This window comes from Balaenoptera ricei, chromosome 10 (genome assembly GCF_028023285.1).
Source record: "Balaenoptera ricei isolate mBalRic1 chromosome 10, mBalRic1.hap2, whole genome shotgun sequence".
Taxonomy (NCBI): domain Eukaryota; kingdom Metazoa; phylum Chordata; class Mammalia; order Artiodactyla; family Balaenopteridae; genus Balaenoptera; species Balaenoptera ricei.
The window spans coordinates 62,436,055-62,450,123 of record NC_082648.1 but is presented as its reverse complement, the minus strand read 5'-3'; positions in this window follow the sequence as shown (position 1 = coordinate 62,450,123).

Below are 14,069 nucleotides of genomic sequence, written 5' to 3'. Positions count from 1 at the left end.
AGATGTAAAAATAAATAAATAAATAAGTCAAATTACATAAAAATTTCAATAACAATAAATATAATAATAGTGCTGAAGTACAAAATCTTAAGGGAAGTAGAAAAATGTGATTGTACCTTAAACCTCTGGGATGGACACCATAAATTAGACAAATGATACAAAGAGTGTTTTAATTTAGTTAAAATCTTATTCTAAATTATCAGTCTCAACATATTCCGCTCATACAATATATTAATGTAAGTCATATATTTATGTTTTAATAAGAATAAGCTTCCCCAAACCACTGTCCATAAGATAAACAACATCTAGAAAGGAAATACAGCTATTTAGCAAAATTAACACTAAAAAATTAATAATTCTGTATACTTATTTAATTTTTACAACAAACCTTTGAATTTTGTGAGATAAATATTACTACTTCAATACTGAAAATAATGAAACTGAGATCCTGAATATTTAACTTAGATGTCCAAAGTCATAAAGTTATTGAGTCTGGCACATAGCAATTATATGATAAATATTTATTGAATTAATAAGCCCATGGAGTATCTTAGTATAAAACCTAGATCTCCAGGACGCCATAGCAACTCACTGCATAAAAAAAATAGTACTATCTGATAGCATAAAACTTAAATAGAAGCCTAAGCTAGAGTTTCCTTCATTGAATCATTTGTTTATGTATTCATTCATTCACTTGTCCGTTCATTTTATTTCCCCTAAGTTTGTTGATAGCATATTACATGTGAGGAATTTTGTTAGGCATGGAGGTGCATCAAAACACAAAACAGTTATGTCCTCAGTCCTCAGAGAGTGTATAGTTTTTCAGGGAATATAGACAATTACACAAGTAATTACTGCATAGGTTAATGTAGGAAAAGTAAAGAATGCAAGAGAATAGGGCATAATAATCTGGGGTTGGTGGAGAGAGGCAGTGAGAAAAACTCAGAAGTGCTTTTAAGTCATGTTCTCACCTAAGAATGGGAATTAGCCAAGTGAAGGTATACAAAATTTGGCGGTTAGGTAGGAGAGTACTGTGTAAAGGAATAGCATGTATTGAGAAAGTCTGTAGGTTACAAAAAGAAACTGAGTATGAATAGAACATAAGAGTACAAGATGGACAGTGGAAAGGCATGAGGATATAGAGGAAGACAGGAGCTAGAAAATGAAGACCCTCATGCAGCTTATTAAGATGTACCCTCAAAGCAATAGTTTATTTTGTATTAGAGGATTGGTTAAGCAATAAAGCATCATCGTTAGAGCTGCATTTTTGTTTGTTTTAAAGATTCTTTTACAGAGGTTTTATATGGACAAAGTTTTAGGGAAAAAAAACAAAATCATTTATGTAGGGATACCAGTTGGTTTCAATGGTATTGGAGAAAACAAAATCACTAGGAGATATGCTTAAGACATTGTCTGCAAGCCATTGTATGGGATTGGAAAGAATGATTCCAGAGATTTTGACTGCAGTAACCAAGGGTGCTGCAGTGCTAATCATGGAGTATGGGAACAGTTATGGAAGAGAGAGTTAGGAGATAGCATGATAAGCTTTGCTCATATTGAGTTTGAAATGTCTACCAGACATCAAGTGGAAATTTCTATTGATTATTTAAATAGAGGGATCTGAGACTGAGGAGAAAAATGTGGTATGGAGCTAAAATTTTAAAAAAATAAATAAAATAGGGAAAAAAACCCATTAATGTGCTAGTGTTCACAGTCTTTCCTCTGAAGGATGAGGCTTTGGGATGGCTTTCCAATTCTGAATCCCAGAATTAGAGCAACACTGCCTATGGCAAATACTGCAGATTGGTTTGATCAGCATCGCTTTCTGTAAACTAGAGAATGGAAAGGTGAAATCTCATTTCTCATACTCTTGAAGCTAAGTTTTCAAAAGTGCCAGATTTGCACCAAGCAGATTCCCATGCAAGACTTGAAAGGCAGAACTAAGATTATAGGGCAGAGGTCATGAGGCTTCTCTAGCAAGCAAAGCCAGAAAACTTTTTCCTTTTTTTTTTTTTTTTCTCATTCTCTCTCTCTCTCTCTAATGGCAGCTGTATAAGGATCTCTGTTCTCCAGTGTTCGGTATCTTGGGTGGTGAGAACCAAAAAGCTATTACTACTGCAGGACTGCAAGAAAATATTTTGTTGGTGTGATTGGACAGTTCTGTTTACATTGCTTCTGGAAGTTTAGCACACAAATTTAGTATCCAAATAATAATATTTTTAAATAAATTCTTTTTTTTCTTTTATTCTAGTTAGAGTAGATTTTGTCAGCCATTAAAAATCCTCTCCTAGTGACAATTAACTAGGTTTTGTTGGCGTCATTACTGGCTACATAATTTGCAGGGCCCAGTACAAAATAAAATTTGACATCTTTTGTTCAAAAAATATTAGGAATTTCAAGATGGCAACCACAGAGCATTAAATCAAATACTGGGAGCGTCTAAGCTGCACCGGTCACACATCCATGAAGCCAGTCCCAGCTGGAGCATAAAACAGCCAGATGGGTTGATGTGGACAGAGGGTGGTTCTAGAAACAGGCATTTTCAGACTCCACTATCTTGTAGCTTTACTGTCTACAACAGCTGCTAGTTGCTGGGTGAGCAAAAGAGGGAAGGAATAATCACTCTTGAGCTTATCACTGTCCCACCTAAAAGTGTCACATGCTATTTCACCTTATAGGCCATTGGTCCAAATTAGCTACAGGCTCCCTCCTAACTGAAAGAGTGCTGGGTAATATAAGGAAGTAATTTTAACTGTGTGAACAGTATAATATTTGCTACAAATCCCAACATACACCAGTACAAGTCACAGAAATTCCTTGAAATCGACTAATACCAGACTAGATGCTTTGCTACTAAGCTTATCACAAGAATGCTTGATGACAACAGCTTGGTCTTTGCCACCAGCATGCCTGGGGCATGGAAGGAGCATGGGAGGGGCCTTTGGGGTTGTGGAAGGAGCATGGCCCATGCCACAAGCTACTGACTCACTTCGGGTGCTGCAGCTGTAGGTTTGTAATGCAACCTCTATAGCAGCTGACTGTACAAATAAAAAGTTCTTTTTGCTTAGTGAGGAGGGCTGCTTAATGTGTAGAACCTCCAGAGAACTGGCATCCCAAATACTTTTCTTTTCAAATCCCCTTTCCATAAGAAGGCTTGAAAAACTTCCTGTTTTTAAAAAATTTTTGTGAAGGGTTGCTGGTGAGGAAAGGGCTGGAATTTACTAATTATAGTCAATTTTAATTTTACAGATATTTTACATCCTGATTATATAATCTAAACTCATTCTAATAGTAGTTAAAAAAAACAATTACAAAGGCAGATACTTTAGGAAAAATACAGAATTACAATGTGCAACAAAACCAAAGATAAGTCACTTATCTATTATTGGGTGTTTCATACCATCTATATCATCTTTTTAATTTATGGAGTGCATTTAAGCGCCCCCAAATGTTGTCTTTTACGGACACAAAAGTACCAGAATTTGACACAGTTACACATTTGACTGGTATATTAGGGTGGTAGTCATACCACTTGACATGATTTCAGGAGATTTAAGGTTTATTTGGTTCAGTCTCTAGATGTGTAACCTTTAAAAGTCACATAATCACACATCAAACTGTTCTAGTATTTTATACAGCATCACTTTACTTTTGACTTGACCTGACCCTTAGGTAGTTGGGTGTTCTAAAGCAGATTACAGGCTTCCAAAGATTACATCTTGCTTTTTTTGTTTCCATTCTCAGTCACATGTAAAATTTCACTGCAAACTTCTTGAAAATTTTGATATTCCCTAATACTACTTCATGCTAATATGCTGTTTTTTAAAATTTTGTAAAACTAAATGTTGTGTATTTGATTACCTATCACACATTTAAGTGTCATAAATTAAATTCTATTCAGTTTTCACTTTAAGAAAATTAATATAAATATATTTTAACGGAGAGACTAGGAAAGCAAGTATGGAAAGAACAAATAGTACATTGTAAGATTCAGTTGCAACTAGAACAAACTAAAGAATTTGACTTATGAGATATCCAACCATGAACTATTAACCTTTTCTTTCAATTGGCTACATATTTCCTATAAAAAAAATGATTAACTGAATGTCCTAAAATTTAAAAATAAGATATAAAATTATATCCTTCTTATGACTTCAGCCACTAAAGTTGTCTTTATTTTAAAATTAATGATATATAAAAATCTTATACACAAATATATATTTAGGCTCCACTTTACGGAAAAAAGAAAACATTTATAATACCATAACTTCCTACTTACATTATCTTCTAAATGGTGAATTATTGATGTTGCCAATTATGTTTAATTTAGAGGGTAAAAGTTTCCACAATTTCGCTTTTGTTAATTTTACTAACAACACAGTTGGTGATTCTTTGAGAGCTTTCTTTTTGTTCAAATATTTGTTTTAAGAAACAGTTAATTAATTTTCCAGTTTTCTTTCCTTCCTTTCTTTTCTTTCTTTTTCTTCCTACCTTCCTTTCTTCCTTCCTTCCTTTTCTTTTTTTGTTTTTTAACCAATTCACAGAAGTCAAAATAGAAGACACTTTTACTCACAAAGAAGTCAGGTAACTGATACACCCAAAGCTCACATCAGATAACTCACCTAAATGAGCTAAACGCTCGAAATACAAACTGAAAATTTAGCAAGTAAGAACCATGTAGTCATTCTTTTTTTTGTGAAATTACAACAAACAAATAGAATATGATGGTTAAATCAACAGATCCAAGGTACAGAATACTACAAAACATTTGTAATACGTCAATAAATATTTTTTAATAAATCCTATTTAGTTATTTTATTATCCTATATAATTATTTTATATTCCAGATCTATATCCTTTTAACAAATGAGCATAGGAGGAATGTGACCTATCAGCACAGTACTATAATCAAAAATACCCTAATGATAAAAATATAACATCTTTAACATATCAATAATATCAGGGAATATACAATTTTATCCTGAGATTCTTACTGGCAGGAATCTAAGGCCTAGGAAAGGTGCTCCCTACATCCAGAAGGAAAAAAAAAAGAAGGTAGGTAGTTCTCTGTTAAAGGGAGAGGAGAAGCACTGTACAAGAAAGTGAGAATGTAGAAATATACAAAAATACCCAAACAAAATGTACCTGCTTCACAGTGAATAATTTGCAAATATTTATATTTGCAATAGTTGCCAATATATGATTAAAGTCTTAATTCTTGGAATATCAAAGGATGTACAGAAAGAGCTATTCAGTTTCCCACTTCATGTTGTAGTAACAACAGCCTCTTTCTACATGGCTCACTTTCTGGAAGTAGCTGTAATCAAACCCATAAAATTTAATAGTTTGTTTTATTTTTTAATCCTATAAATTAATTCACTGGTCATACACATTTTATGACAAACTACCACTGAGATACAAAAATTTTGTAATGTGACAACTTCTTAGATGTACAGTCTTCTAAACTGTCATTAAAATCTGGTTGACTTTTTACATCTATAAAATATTTGTTTTTAATCCTTTAATGTTATTGCATTGTCTATGAACTATAAAGCTTAAACTCTGGTTAGTTTAAGGTTTTGTCAAATTTTGGCCATGAAAAGTGAATTTATTTTGACTGTATTTCTTGTGGTAATATCTATTTATAATGCTGGCTCTAAATGGCTGCAATGTGTATACCCCTCAAGAAAATCATGAGCATATTTTAAACTACAAAATACATTCTGGGCATGAGCAAGAGCATATAATTGGATTGGTTGAGGCCACTTATGTCAGAAAACAAAAGATGATATAATCTGTAAATCAGGCTAACTTATAACAGTGATGAATATCTGCTAAATTCCTAAATTCTCTCTTCTGTGTTTATATGATATATTTTTGGGGGGTTGATATAGAAAACCATTTTCAACGCAGAATATACAAACTCTTTAAACTTGATGATTTTATAGTGTGATTCCTACTACATTACTTACAACAAAACTCTAAAGTGGATGAACTTTCAGACATAATCAAACATTTAATTTAAACATTTAATCCTTTAAATTTCTTCTTACATTGAGTTGTTTTTTTTAGGCATCCTCAGAAGCGCTAGCATGATTTGTTACAGCAAATTACTGATCATCCAGTTGGTCAAATACCAGATTGTGATCTATTTCAGAGCCGTTGTTTCCAATCACATACCCTTCCCTTTTGTTTAAGAGCATTTAAAAAGCCCAGGAACTTCTCAGAGAAAAGGAAGGATCACAGATCCCCAAGTGGGCTCACTGTTAAGAGTCCCTGACACATTATGGAAAGGGACTTACTGGCAGCTTACTCCTTCATTTGTTCTTTAAAATTCCTCTACCAAAGCTTTTGCCCCTAAAACAAACAGTGATCATATCATTAGAGCAGAAAATTAAATGTGTGTGTGTATTACTTTACAGATATTTTATTTTATTTTATTAGCAAATAGAGGGAAAGTAAAGGGATAAGAAAGCTAGCTGGGTCACATATTCTCAAATAACATTTTCTGCCTCTTATATTCAGGGCCAGCTTGGGATTTAAACTTTCATTTATTTGAGAAATGTTGATTTGATATGCATATCTTTAGAACTAATTTAGATAAATGGGTAGGAGGATATCAGTATTAGGGAATTCCCTCTACAATCAGCCGCCTGCCTTGCCTGTACAATGTGTTATGTCGTTTCAATCTGGCCAGCGACCTGTCTAGAACCAGAGACATTAATGTTTAATCATTCTTAGTCACCTTCCAAGCAGGGGCAATTGTCACCACTCCCTTAATAGTTCTGGAATATGTGACACTTAGTAAGGGGAAGGAACTTGATTCTAAGTGCAGTGCTGTGTGGTTAGGAATAGTCAGGTTCTATAATATCAACATAGAAAATGTTTGTGTGTATGAGAAAGAGTGCCTACTGTATGTTTTCTTAGCCCCCTATTTAAAACTATTAACAGCTGTTTGAAAGAGATTATTAGTCTCATTTTACAGATGTGAAAATTGAGGTTGAGAGGTTGGGAAAATCATTGACTGTCAAACACCAGCCAGTAATTAAGCTCCCATCTGTCTGATTCCAGGTCAAACACAAGGGTAATGGGAAGACTTTACATTCTCTCAAACAAGTAGTGCGAAGAGGGAGAAAAAAATAGTGTCAGCTTCATAACTCCAGGCAATAAACTCAATGCTTTCTCAATTTGTTCTCAGTATTTTAGTGAAAAGATTTACTCAGGATTCCCAAGCAATTTCAATAAAATCCCAACTGGTTTGAAAATTTTTATATCAGCACTAAATAATAAAAGTCTTAAAAAGCAGTTTTAGACTCACATTGATATAGTGATGGCATCATTATGTTTATGGGCTGATAGGGTCTGAAACTAGGTGTGTTTCATGGATAGCAATACTTTTCACCAATCACATGGAACTAATCATCAGATGTTAAGTTAACCTGACTTATGGCAAAACTCATCCTGACTTCTGCTATGTAAAAAGGAGAAAGGCACAAATCAACAGAAAACGGGATGAGTCAGAAATAGCCTTATCTTCAAATTGCTTAATTTTGATGACTTATGCCTTCATCATACTTTTCAGCAATATAGCTTTTTGAAGTAATTTTTTTTTTCCTTTGGCAAAGAAGAAATAAATGAGTATATGAATAAAGGAAAAATTAGGTACTGGAGAAATGAAGACTTTCTAATACATCTTCCATCTACTAGATACAGCATAGTTACTTGTATAGTTAACTGTTCTCCCAATCCTTAAAGCCATAACAAGACTTATTGTTGAATATTAAAGATGAAATAATACTTGAAGTTACACAAAATATTATATATAGCAGTATCAAATTACTATCATTTAAATAAATGATAAATCAATATTCTTGTTTCTGAGATAGAAATTTAGCTGCTGTAAATCATTAGAATCTTCCTGCTTTTCCACTGAACCATTATTGTCTTTTATATTCTAACAAGTATCATGTGACTCCTCTCCAAAATAATAAAGAACAGGGAATCACTGCTGCAGAGAACATCCTTGGTTTTACAAGCAAGGTATTTCTATATTTCCTTTCTAAGGCCACATAATGATTCCTTAAACTTTTCTTGACAGGGAAAAATAGTAAATATTTTTAGGATTTTGCTGGCCACCAGGTCTCTGTCACAACTACAAAACTCTACTGTTGTAGCGGGAAAGTAGCTATAAACAATAAATAAACAAATGGTGGCATGGCTGGGATCCAATAAAATTTCATTTATAAAAACAGGACAGAACTGACCCAATGATTCTAATTTTCTGACTTCTGTCATGCAGGGTAGCTTCATCAGACCTTCCACTTGGCCAAAGTACCCCATTGGAGGTTTTTTTCTCTATTTCCAAATTTACTCACTGCCAATAATCTGCCTTTGTCTTTACTCTCCTTTTAGTATAAAACTGCCTTCATATTTAATCTGTAGCCATTCTTCAAATCCCATCTTAAATCCACCTCATCAGAGAACTCCAGTGAGCATGATACTTTGAGCATATTAAGCTATTATAACCTATTTCATCCATTAAGCAATCTTTCCTCTGTCGACTTATAATAGTGTTCATCATTTTTGCACATAGAATCCTTTTTTTAAGAAAAGAAAACAAACCATCCAACTTAAAAAATGGGCAAAGAACTTGCTAAACATTTTTCCAAAGAAGACACACAAATGGTCACTGGATACATGAAAAGATATTCAATATCACTAATCATTAGGGAAATGCAAATTAAAACCACAATAAGATAGCACCTCACAATAGAATGACTATTATCAAAAAGACAAGAAACAGCAAGTGTTAGTGAGGCTGTGGAGAAAAGGTACACTGTTGGTAGGAATGTAAATTGTTGCAGCCATTACAGAAAACATTATGTGGAGGTTCCTCAAAAAATTAAAAATAGAACACCATATAATCTGGTAATCCTATTTCTGTGTATATAACCAAAGGAAATGAAATCACCAAATCAAAGAGATATTTGTATCCCTATGTTCATTGCATTATTATTCACAGTAGCAGAGAGGCGGAAACAACCTAAGTGTCCATCAGTGGATGAATGGATAAAGAGGATGTGGTGTATACATGTTCCAATCATCTAATATAATAATAATCTAAGAAAGCTGAACTCATAGAAGTAGATGGTAGAATGGTGGTTCCAGGGCCTGAGAGGTGGGGGAAATGGGGTCATATTTGTCAGAGGATATAAACTCCCAGCTATAAGATAAAAAAGATCTGGGGAGCTAATGCATAGCATAATGACTATAATTAACAACACTGTATTATATACTTGAAAGTTGTTAAGAGAATAAATCTTAAATGTTCTCACGACACACATAAAAAAATCTTAATTATGAGGAGATGGGGGTGTTAACTAACTTTATTGTCAATCTTTTTACAATATATACATTTATCTAATCATCACACTGCATGCCTTAAACTCATATATGTTATATGTCAATAATATCTCAATAAACCCAGGGGAAAAATGAAAGGGAACCAAAACTATCATGTGGTGTGATCCTGTCATTTGGGAAGCATGAAAACCAGAGAGGCTAAGTAATTTTCCATGATCAAATGAAGAAAAGGCAATAGTAAAGCCCAGCTCTCTTGAATCTACTTTAGTAAGCTTTATTAAGGCTGTAAAAATCTTAGCATTTCATAAGGATTCCTAAGGATATATAACTCATTCCATCAAGTACCAAAAAATCCTCTATCAGTTCACTAGCAATTAATATCCAGTTTCAATATTTTCAATCATAGGGAAATAATGACATGCTCCTACTTACAAATAGCGTAATTTTTAAAAAAGACTTTTGTGAGTCCATTTCCTACTGAGCCAAAAATGACACTCAAACTCTTTGCTAAAGTTGATGAAATGGTGATCTGGTGAGAGTCTTTGTTCTTATTAACAAAAATTGTAAGTAGACAGAAAATGAGAAGCTTCATTACCTCCTTGAGGTATATACTAGAGATATATCCCTAGTTGGACAGGTCTAATTGCTATTTCTTATACTGAGCAAAACTATCCTCTCTGTAATATTTACTCACTTGCTTAGCTCTACAAATTTACTCTCACGTGTCTTATCTTACTTTCATGTGACAAATCTTCATATATTTGAGAAATGTTGCCATGTACCCTCTAAGAATTTTGTTTTCAGACTAAACACCACCAGAACAGCCATTATTCATCCATAATATATAATACCAAGAACACTTCCAATAACTCACATATATGTATGCATGTTACTTCCCACAGTGGCAAGTGGTCCAACCCGCACAGAGTACAGTGAGTTTCCTGTCTTCCATGCCTTGTAAGCTGGAGTTCTCTTAACACAGATTGATTGAACTAAAGATAGACTATCTTGGCTAAATCTGGTAATAGTTTGCTTATATTCCTTACCCTTTAAGTACATTTCAGTATATTAAAATCAGAAATAACTCAGTTATGATTCAACGAATTCCCACATAAACTATTTCCTCTTATTTCCTGGCCAGTTGAGCATTCAATAGATGCTTGAAATTCATGCTGTAATGTAGAATTCTAAGTTGTATGATTTAAACTCACATGTTTTCACTGGTAATGCTGCATGGTTGGAGGTCTTTGACTTAATTTCCTAAACCAGTGGACCACTCTTCAATTAAAAAAAAAAAAGAGATTCTTTTATGAGAATTAGAGTCCCTGGAAAAGAAAGTTTGAAAACAAATATTCTTTTTGAAGGCTTAAAGTAATGTCAAAAACATAACAGGGAACTGTGCATTTAGACCTATATTTCACATGTCTTTGCTAGGTTAAGCACCCTCTGGGAGAAACTTTCTGAGTGCTGAATGTTGAAAAGGATTCTTAAGAGTATATAACTCAATATGCCATCAAGTACAAAAAGTTCCTCTATCAGTTAACCAGCAATTAATATCCAGTTTTGATATTTTCAGTGAACTTGTTTTTACACATAGTCATTGGCTGAATCTCACCATTTGTGATCTACAGTTCTGAAAACAGACTCTCCAAGGCTGGTGATCAGCAGTGAAAAAGAGCTTAAATGTATCAGTAAGCCTCTACCCAAGACTCCATTTCATACATTCAACATAAAGCCAGCATTTTCCGGAGTTAATTTCAACAGTTTTAATCCATTTCATCTATTTAAACTAGGTTCCTCTTCATTATTTTAAAGATGTTGTTTTGAGAGAACAAAAGAGGAAAATTATGTGTGACAGATACATGTTTAGGCAAAACCAAGCTAAACAATACAAAAACAAAAACAGAAGAATATGGGGAAAGTATCTGATTTGATCAATGCCACAAGACTTTCTCATCAAGTTATTTAGCAGGTAATTTGAAAATGGGCTTGGAGTTTTCTAAGCCTTCTAAATTAGTGTGATGCAGCCTAGAGCTGCCACATCAAGGTTCTTATCTATAGGACAAGCAGATTAAACTCATTGCAAGTGTCAACTCTGTCCTTCTTTTTTTTTTTTTTTTTTTTTTTTTTTAACATTTTAAATTTTATTTATTTATTTATTTATTTTTGGCTCTGTTGGGTCTTTGTTTCTGTGCGAGGGCTTTCTCTGGTTGCGGCAAGTGGGGGCCACTCTTCATCGCGGTGCGCGGGCCTCTCACTATCGTGGCCTCTCTTGTTGCGGAGCACACGCTCCAGACGCGCAGGCTCAGTAGTTGTGGCTCACGGGCCCAGTTGCTCCGCGGCACGTGGGATCTTCCCAGACCAGGGCTTGAACCGATGTCCCCTGCATTGGCAGGCAGATTCTCAACCACTGCGCCACCAGGGAAGCCCAACTCTGTCCTTCTATTCTCATCCTGAGTGGCTCATTAACTTGTTTTGAGTAGGAGTACCTATGTATCAATGAGCTGGTTAAATGTTCTTGTCATGAACTTAGATTTCAAAATGGATGTGACTAAAGCAGTGACTGTCATTTTCATACAGCAGCAATTCTGCAGAATATGAGCAGGTTACATTTTATTCATCTTCCTCTTTTAGACAGATTGTGGATTGCCCTATCCACACTGTCAAGTGCAAGTGTGAGGGAGGAGGAGAGTGAGAATTCATGAGAAGGGGCAGGAGGTAGTAATGTAAGAGACACATTCTTACTTTAATGTGGCTTGAAAATCCCAGCTTACCTCCAGGCTGGGTTTGGGAGACAAAAGTTTATGTGCTATATGGCTGTTAGAAATATGTTATATTTCTATGGACTATTATTTGGGCTTCACAAAGAAAGATGTTAAAAATTTACTTTTATATCACTCTAAAAACTATAGAAACTATAGAAAGACCCATAAATGAAAAAAAATTCAAACATAATTCCAAGACCTAACTCTTATAGTCTTTTTGCTATGCATAAAAATACAGACAGCATATTAATAGACATATAAGATCTATATATATATAATTGTATGTATACATTTATCTTAATGTAACTGAAATTACCCATTGTCCTTTCAGATTTAAATAAAAATTTATTAAAATCCAGTTTGTGGTAATTTTAAGCATGTCTACAAATTCTCTGATACTGCTATACCTTCCTTGAATATTGGCTGGTCTTAATGCCTCACTATGACAACTAGTTTTATGTGTCAACTTGGGCAGGTGACCTAGCTATTCAATCAGACACTAATCTAGGTATGCTGTAAAGGTGTTTTGTAAATGTGGTTAAAGTCCATATTAAGTTGATTTTAAGTACACAGATAATCCTAGATAAACTGGGTGGACCTGATTCAATCAGTTGGGAGTCCTTAAGAGCAGAGCTGAGGCTTCCTAAGAACTTCTTTCTGTAGACAGCCTCCTCAATAATGTCCAAGAGTTTCTTTTTTTTTTCCTTATTTAAAAATTTTTTTTCATTTCGTTTATTTTTTTATATAGCAGATTCTTATTAGTTATCCATTTTATACATATTAGTGTATATATGTCAATACCCACCTCCCAATTCATCACACCACCACCCCCCGGCCACTTTCCCCCCCTTGGTGTCCATAAGTTTGTTCTCTACATCTGTGTCTCTATTTCCGCCATGCAAACAGATATTTTTGTAGATATTTTGATTATGGCCATTCTGACTGGTGTGAGGTGATACCTCATTGTAGTTTTGATTTGCATTTCTCTAATGATTAGTGATGTTGAGTATCCTTTCATGTGTTTGTTGGCAATCTGTATATCTTCTTTGTAGAAACATCTATTTAGGTCTTCTGCCTATTTTTGGATTGGGTTGTTTGTTTCTTTGATATTGAGTTGCATGAGCTGCTTGTAAATTTAGGAGGTTAATCTTTTGTCAGTTGCTTCATTTGCAAATATTTTCTCCCATTCTGAGGGTTGTCTTTTCATCTTGTTTATGGTTTCCTTTGCTGTGCAAAAGCTTTTAAGTTTCATTAGGTCCCATTTGTTTATTTTTGTTTTTATTTCCATTTCTCTAGGAGCTGGGTCAAAAAGGATCTTGCTGTGATTTATGTCATAGAGTGTTCTGCCTATGTTTTCCTCTAAAAGTTTTATAGTGTCTGGTCTTACATTTAGGTCTTTAATGCATTTTGAGTTTATTTTTGTGTATGGTGTTAGGGAGTGTTCTAATTTCATTCTTTTACATGTAGCTGTACAGTTTTCCCAGCACCACTTATTGAAGAGGCTGTCTTTTCTCCACTGTGTATTCTTGCCTCCTTTATCAAAGATAAGGTGACCATATGTGTGTGGGTTTATCTCTGGGCTTTCTATCCTGTTCCATTGATCTATATTTCTTTTTTTGTGCCAGTACCATACTGTCTTGATTACTGTAGCTTTGTAGTATAGTTTGAAGTCAGGCAGCTTGATTCCTCCAGCTCTGTTTTTCTTTCTCAAGATTGCTTTGGCTCTTCAGGGTCTTTTGTGTTTCCATACAAATTGTGAAATTTTTTGTTCTAGTTCTGTGAAAAATGCCAGTGGTAGTTTGATAGGGATTGCATTGAATCTGTAGATTGCTTTGAGTAGTATAGTCATTTTTACAATGTTGATTCTTCCAATCCAAGAACAAGGTATATCTCTCCATCCGTTTGTATCATTTTTAATTTCTTCAATCAGTGTCTTATAGT